Genomic DNA, 8,314 nt, shown 5'->3' on the forward strand with positions numbered 1-8,314 from the left:
AATATCTTGGAAAGCTTGACAAGAACGTTAGTAGATAATAATAATAATAACATGAAGAAGGTTCTGAAATATTTTGAAGAGTTAAAGCTTTTTTTTTTTAATACTATCCAGTCATCAACTATTTTCCCTTTGCCTTTTGGTCCTTTGCAGACTTTTAAAATTTAAAAAAAATTTTTTTTGAAGCCTCATTTTAAGAATGAAAGGGAGCTACTGGATGAAAATGATTTTAGTATGTGCTATATTTATTAAATCGATGCAGGCAAACACTGAATATAATACTGGCCAGTCTTCTTTGACATTGTTTACACAGTGAATCATGATTAATTGTAGGATAAATGCTGCAGTGATACACTGCATCCCATCCGGCAGAAGTATTGGTGTTGTTCTTTTTCCCTTTTTTTTTTTTTTCCATTTCAGCCATTTTTCTGCATTCAGAAGGCCTCTACTGAGCTGCCTGCTGTATGGGAGAGCGCGGCCTGTCAGGCCCAACCACATTTTAGAGTTAAGAAATACCTTAATTATTTCCCCGATACTAGTTTAAAGGCTCCTATTCCCCAGAGCCCTTTTAAAATATAATTTTCCCTAGCTTTCTTAAAAAAAAAACAACTCAAGCAAACATTTTTCTCCACATGGGTCAGTTAATTTTTAAAATTTTTTTTACCCACATCATCTACCACTGGTATTAACCAGAGAGAATTCCACTCATTTCCTTTCTGTCTATCCCCTCCTGACCTGAAGGAGTAAAGTCTCACAGCTCTCAATATTTCTAGTGAGCAGTAATGATGACAGCATATTAGTATTGCATTTTACATCTTAAAACTTTCTACCGACTTCACACATGTACTTTGAACTAGTTCTGGGCAATAAAAACATGATAGGACCAAATTCATTTCATAAGCTCAAACTCCAGAGATTAAATCTCAGGGTTTTTGTTTTTGTTTTTGCTCAGAGAAGCCAAGGTAAGTGAAGGGTCTCAGATTTCACATTCAGATAGGATAATGCCTTCCAAAAACATGATGATAAGAAGCTATGTGGCAGTGTGTGCATAATTATCTATAGCAAATGTACTGTGTGCTCTTCAAATCCCTTGTCAAATGACAGGTGTCAAACATTCTACTGCTTTCTGAGTTACAGCTAGACCCCGACAGATCCCTGGTTATAAATGTCCATTGAGTGTACATGAAATGAGAGCTCCCCATTTCTGGGTACCTGTCATTGCTATGGTGATATTTAATTTCCACTTTGGCTTTAACCCATCTGGCAGCAATGCAGCAATGCAGTCTTTATTTATTGGGTTTTCTATTCTATTTTTTTAATGCAGGTTCTATTTACAGACTTTTTTTTTTTTAAATCTTCCAGTTTTCTTTCTCAGGGTCTAAAGTTTTTCTCCTTACTCAGGTTCCCAATAATAATAATAATAACAATAGTAAAAATGCAGTTGCTTTTATACAGAACTCCCTGCAATGTATAGTGTTGTTTACAATTTTGGCCCAGATACAATGATACTATTAAAACTGCTCAATATTCCTCAGTGCATATATGGTTTTAAGTCATCCTTACTTTTACTTCAGGACTCATTCTCATTTTCCCATTTAGCAATAATCAATGTATGACCTTGAAGATTACTTTTAACTTTTGTACTGGAAAGTTTATATTAAGCAAAAATAAATTTCATTTGGGAGAAAATGATTTATAGAGCTAGATTTGACATTCGCAATGCCAAACATGCCCTTTCTTTTTAGAGTCAGTTTCCCTTCTACCCCCCAACAACTACCTCTAGATAAAGAACTTTTTGGAAGATCCGCAAATAACAAGGAAAACTGGTTTCTAAACTTAAAAGAAAAAACAAAAGCAAAAAGCTATGGCAAAGATGAGGCTCCTCCTAAACCAGCCTCACCCCTCCCCTGCCCATCCAGGGTTTCAGTGACTGCTGAGTTAGCATGCCATTTGCCCATTTTAAAATCAAATTTCTCAGGAAGCACTGAAACTCCAAAATAAAAAGGACATGGCCAGTTGATGCACAGTAGGATCATCACAGAGGGTGAAAACCATCAGAGGAGGAACCCAAAAGCCAATGGCCCGTCTCGTTAGCTACTGCCAGTATTACTGGTGTTCCCCAGCAACCCACAGTGGTTCCCAATGCCCACGTTTAACAAATTTCATTCAACTCCACTGCATGGGGCTTTTGTCCCCACCACATTCCTCCTCTGACCTGTGGTCAGCCAGAGGATGAGATGACTCCAGGCACGACTTGTGTTTGGGTGTGCTACTGAAGAATCTGCCAGTCCATAGGGGCCTTTATACAACTTAGATAAGTGCGATTCCACAGAGCACTGGAGTAGGCCCTCTTGAATGAGGAAGGGAAGTTTCAGAAGACTCAGAAGAAGCAATATTTTTTCCCCACAATTCCCCTAGAGATTCAGATGCTAGAAGTGAAGTTACATCCCTAAGCTCTTAATAAACATTTTAATGGCGCCCCCTCCTCCCATAAACATTAAATATTTGTAGAAGTTTTCTTTTCCTCTTGGACTTATTTTTTCCCCTCCCTGCTCCAGTTGAGGGTTGGGGTTGCTTTTGTTTCCTCATTTCAGAATGCACTCTTTGTACACTTTTTATGATCAGAGGTCAATTCCAGCAGTAAACACATGACACCTTTGCCAAATTTGCCATAGTCACAAGTCATTCTCAAGTGGCATTTATCCTAAAAAAATATCACCTGTGGTCCCCTTACCCCTACCTTCCTCTCCTTTCTCCTTTTATTACCTCCTATCTATAAATGAATGTATTAACTGTGACTTAAAGACCAGAGTTTAAATTGTTCTGTGGTTATTATACATGTTTGTGTTGTTTGTTTAAAAAAAAAGTATCTTTAGTTTTCTAGTCAACAGCTACAGGGTGAAGCAAGCCAGCAGGAAAAAGCTGAAGAGGACACCTTCTCCAACGGAAGAGAAAAAGGTAGGGAACCACCCAAAAAACATGCTTGTCTTTTAAGATTATGTTGATCCTCACACAGTTCATGGAAACATGACACACATACTGTTCAAGTCAGAACTATGGGAGCAGCTGTGCACATGGAACCACAGGGCCTGTAACCAGGGAAGAAGGTTAGACAAACGATCTGTGACAGAACCATGAAACCCAGCAAGTGGGCCGACCTGGTACTTAACTTTGAGGTAAAATCCCAAATGCATTGCGGGGTCATTTGCTAAACCTCAGGAGAATTCACTAGTATTTTGACTTGTAGAGCTCTGCCCACAGAACTTGAATATTGAATCCTACTAATTTTTTTTAAACAATTCCATTTGGGGCTAGGAGAGAGGCATAGAGATTCTATAAATTGTTAAGCCATCTTCAATGTATTATGAGTCAGTCAGTGTTTCTGACATTGTCACACACATTTTACGTGTGGTACCAAGTAACTACTTTCAACTTTCTCTAATGAGTTGATAATGGGAAGAGAAAACACTGTGCGTCTACGTTGGAGCACCTCTGTCAAGCTTCCAAATGCTCAGTGTCACCTCTGAGGGCGAGTTGGTTCTCATAAGATCAGAAGACAGTCACAGGACTGTATCTTCTGGCGTAGCCCTTAACCCTCCTTCAGATCCAAACAACATACTGCCTCTCTCCTCGCCCCATACGTACAGTTTGCCTCTCAGCAAACTGATTACTAATGTGTGAATTACTGTGAAGCTATTCTTACAGGGAACCTTCATTCAGGTAAGTTGGAAGCTGAGTTTTGGGTTTTGTTTTGTTTTTAGAAAAACACAGCAACCCCAATAATTCTTTCGATGATACAGGAAAACCAAGATCAGGCATTTGGGATAAGAGGTCAGGGCCCAAAGAAGAGTGGCCTAGCAGGGCCTGGCCGGGAGGAAATGGACACAGATGTTCTGCAGCTTAGCTGTCCATATGTAGGCCCTTAGGTGCTGGCACCCATGTCTAAGCCTTAGCTTCCAAAGCTTGAAAAGGAGCCAGTGGGTCCCAGTGCCACCAAAGGAAATAGAAACAAAAATCCCTGCAAAGCATAGAAGGATGAGAGTTAGGAAGCATGGAGGTTGGCAGATGACCAGGACCCCTGAAACATGTCCGTTCAAAGAAGCACTGTTCTTAATCTGCAGTTACACACAGGAACTCCTATGTGTCCACAGGATGTAAACAGATGCTCTGTAGTTTCCTTCACAAAGGGAAGGCTTCATTTGTAATTAGACCCTGAGATCCTTATTATTTTTTGAGCCTGTATTTGGGCTTTTGAAATCTTAGAAAGCATCCATCTTAATTCCTTATATATTTTTTTTCCTTTGGCTGTATCTCTACCAGGCCTATAGGATGACTAATTACCAGTGAAATCATGTATATTATTCAGAGCATTCCTGCCCACCCACCCACCCCAAATACCAATTTTTAAATGACTAGTTAGAGAAGCGCCAGGGATGGTGAAGGTGAGTTGATATTCCAGGTGGCCACTAGATGGTGAGGTAGCATAAGGCAGAAAAATGTGCCACACATCTGTAGTGGAGATGAGAGGGGACAGAAAGCTAGTGAGGTAGGGGAAGGCCCAGTTCACTTCCTCCCCTGCCACCCCGCCCAGATGGAGCCCAGACACCCCAAAGCCATAGTCAGACCCCAGCTTTTTTTGTTTCTAAGCCATGAAGTTTCCCTGTTAGGTGGGGAGATTTTAGATGCATTTTGAGGGGGCTCTGATAACAATGGGGTTCTCCAGATAGCACCACTGACATTTTATCACTGGGGAGGGGGGGAGGAGGAGAGGGGAGGGGGAAGGAGGAAGTCCTGCATGCTGTAAGATATTTAAAGCTCCTCTGACCTAGATACCATGCACTTGCACACACTCCCAACACATACACACATCCTTACACATGAATGTCATACACATACATACACACATATCTTTACACCAACACACATACCCTTACACATATATACTTTTACATATACATACATATATTCTCATACATTTACCCTTACACATGTGCACACAAATATACATATGTACACACATTTACAATACATACACATATACTCTTACACATACACACACTGTACACACTTGTACGCACATATACATACACAATACCCTTACACATACTCTTACACATACACACTTCTGTATATACACACTTATGCATATGCACTTGTACACACTTATGCATACACAATACCCTTCTACCCATATACTCTTACACATATACAAACTCATATCCTTACACATACACGCACTCACCACACACACACCTACACCGCATTCATGCAGTGTGATCACCAGAACCATTTCCTGTCATTGTCACATGCCCACCAGGGTTGAGAACTGCTCTCCTAACAGAAGTATCAAAGCCTTTGGAATTTCTGTGTGTCATAACTTACATACCCAGAAAGTCTTCAGAGGGAAGGCTTCCCAGATACTATAGCCAGTCAGCAGTGTGTATGGTCACCTTGGTGACCCACAGTTCCCAGCAATCCAGGAAAGGTGACCCCAGTGACACTGAATGGAAGAGAAAAGGGAATTGTTTCAGGGGGGCAAACCATGAATTGGACTAGGACTCTGGATTAGTCAACCCAGGCCCCAGCTGATCAACAGGTGGGCAGAATCAGGGCGTTCCTAGATCTTAACTGCTAACTGATCACCTCTGCCCCTCGGGGGTGGTCTGGACCTGTGGCAGGCTAGGAACTCCCCCTTTGCCTAAGGAGAGATCTTTTAGAAAGAAAAGAGGTAAGCCAGAAGAAGAGACAGCGCAAGGGCAGACAAGGTCACAAAGTCTTGTACGTGGTCTTCCATAAATTGTTCCTTTGCCCTCTTCCCCCATCCTCAGGTAGAGTCTGTAACAGATATCTCTTAATCAGGAGAACATGAAATTGTCATTTTATTGTATTTTTTCGAAACACAGGCCCTCCCTTCCATTGTAGCAATCAAACCCCAGACCCAAGCATCCTGGCACTGTCCAACTAAGTTACACTCCCAGCTCCTATTTTTCTCAAAACAAAGATTTTCCTTTTTCTGTTTTTTCCCCCATTAGAGAGTTTGAAGTTTGTGCCTCTTAAGTTCACTGCAAAGGCCAGAAAATACAAATAAACTAAGGCACAAACTATTCTCTACTCCAAATAAGCACAAAATATTCAAACACTTAGCTTTGATTATTGATAGTATTACTTTAGGGTGATGGGCTAGAAATGGATTGTAGTTTGACAAATTACATACTGGATGTATAGAATTAAAAAGTATTTGACATCAAAACTTGCCAGCAGAGGACCTTGCTCAGTTCTGGGCTCTGCTAAGCAAAGTGGCTCCTCCAACTGCTATCTCCTTACAGCAGAATCCTAGAAATCCCTCAAGGCAAGCTCTCAGAATGTTGATTTTGATCTTTTGCCTGGGACCACGTACAACTTCTTTCCAAGGAAGTGCTTAGAAGACACAGCAGAACCCAAAAAACAAATGCCAGATGTTAGGGGAACATTTTTTTAAAGTTAGCTTGCCAGACGACTGACTTCTGGCTATTTATAATTAAACATTAATGTGATTTCGGTTCTTGCCTTTTAGCTGTAGGAAGGGAAGTCACCAAAGAGCATTTCTGTTCTGCAATACAAACAGCCAGGGCAGGAATTAAGATGGACACTTGGGAGGTCTCCTGCGCTCAGTGCAGAATGTTCGGATATGTTTCCCATGGGCCCCAGTCATTCCTACACACTCTTAGTGAATGTCTTATCCTGGTTGGAAGTTGAAGCTTCTCATGATGGTTCTGTGTGCCTCCTCCCCATGTGTTCCTCCAGAAGGAGGGGAAGGGTGGTCAGAGGAGTCCCAGCTTCTGGCATGGGACATGGGATAATGGAGAGAGCACTGGCTTAGGAGGGGTGGGAGAACGTGGGTCTCCTTCCTATGATCTTGATGGAGACCAGCACTTGATTCCAGGGATCCATGCTTTTGCCAAGTGACATTTAGAAAAGGCTTTTGCCTCCAAAGAATTGATGAGACAAGGTTGACTATTAGAATTATTTCTACCATCTCTTCCTGGGGTTCTGCCGTGGTCAGAGGAGGGGCCTCTATTGGATAGGTTGTCTAAGAGGAAGCCAAGGCGTGTTGTGTTCTCTGTTCAACTTGATGTATATACAAGTGAACACTCAAGGTAGGGAGAGGTAGGAACAGGTAGAGCTTGAGAGGCAGGGTAGAAAGCTGTACTCAACTAGCAGGATTAGGGCGAAGCCACCGTGGCCACCTTGGCCCACTCAGATGGACAGTAGGGAAGGCCTCCATCGCCCCTGAGTTCAGAGATTAAAGCATCTCCAGACCGCAAGCCTGAGTCTGCAGGAAGAAGGAGCTCCCTAAAGTAGGACACGGAAGTTTGCCAAACTTCCAACAGGAGGAGGATAGAAATCTGGGCCCCCTGAAGAATTTTACCTCTTTGGTTCTTTCTCATTTTTATTCCTCGCCCCCTCCCCCTTTTTCTATCTCCTGATAGTAAAAGAATCAGAAGAAGAAGAACCCTTATTTTCAGGGGCTTTCTGAGCAGGAAATCTCCTTTTGTTTACTTATTTTTAAAGGGAAGGAAATGTGAAGCCCACTCTTCAGGGCTGGCATGTGGAAACAATGAGAGAGAACAAAGCTGTTCACAAATGGCTGGCAGATGGCGCTCGGCCTTTACAATTGAGAGACAGGCTCTGAGAATCCAGCCTGAAGCTGCTTGAGGCAGAACTGTATCCCCCCCCTCAAATCCCCCCTAAATCCCCCCTCGTCCCCCAGAGACATTGCCTGGTCCCCTAGGACTCAGGGCTGTTTTTTTTTTTTTTTTAAAAAAAAAAAGGTTTTCCCTTAAAAATTAATATCTGAGGACAAACCCTCACGTTACTTCGTGGCTCTGTAGACCTTACCCAGGGCAGGAAAGCAGACTGCGGGAGTGACCTCCAAACTGCTGGGGGTCACCTCCATCTGCATACCCTTGGGTCCTGGTTCTGAAAGGCACCACTTCTAGAAACTTGAGAAAATCTCTCTTGTCTCTTAGGTCCCAGTCTTCCTCTTCTAGAACAGAGAGGGATGTTGTTCTTGAGAACTGTTTAATCCTCTGACAAAAAGTTTGAAGTCCAACTTTGGCATCCCCGCCCCCTCAACACCCTCAGCCTTTGAATGTGTCCATTCCAAAATGGCAGACGGCATAGGAAATTGAAGCTTAGGGCCATCTTCTGGCCCTTGGCAAATAATCCCTGGGTCTGGGCTGAGGTCATCCCTTTGCCCAGGGCTGTGTGGGTTTCCCTCAGGGACACAGAGTCCTCTGCTAGGAGGACTTCTTCACCCTCTGGCAGGCTTTCCCAC

The sequence above is a fragment of the Dipodomys spectabilis genome, unplaced genomic scaffold (assembly GCF_019054845.1).
Source record: "Dipodomys spectabilis isolate Male_0828 unplaced genomic scaffold, ASM1905484v1 ptg000240l, whole genome shotgun sequence".
NCBI lineage: Eukaryota > Metazoa > Chordata > Mammalia > Rodentia > Heteromyidae > Dipodomys > Dipodomys spectabilis.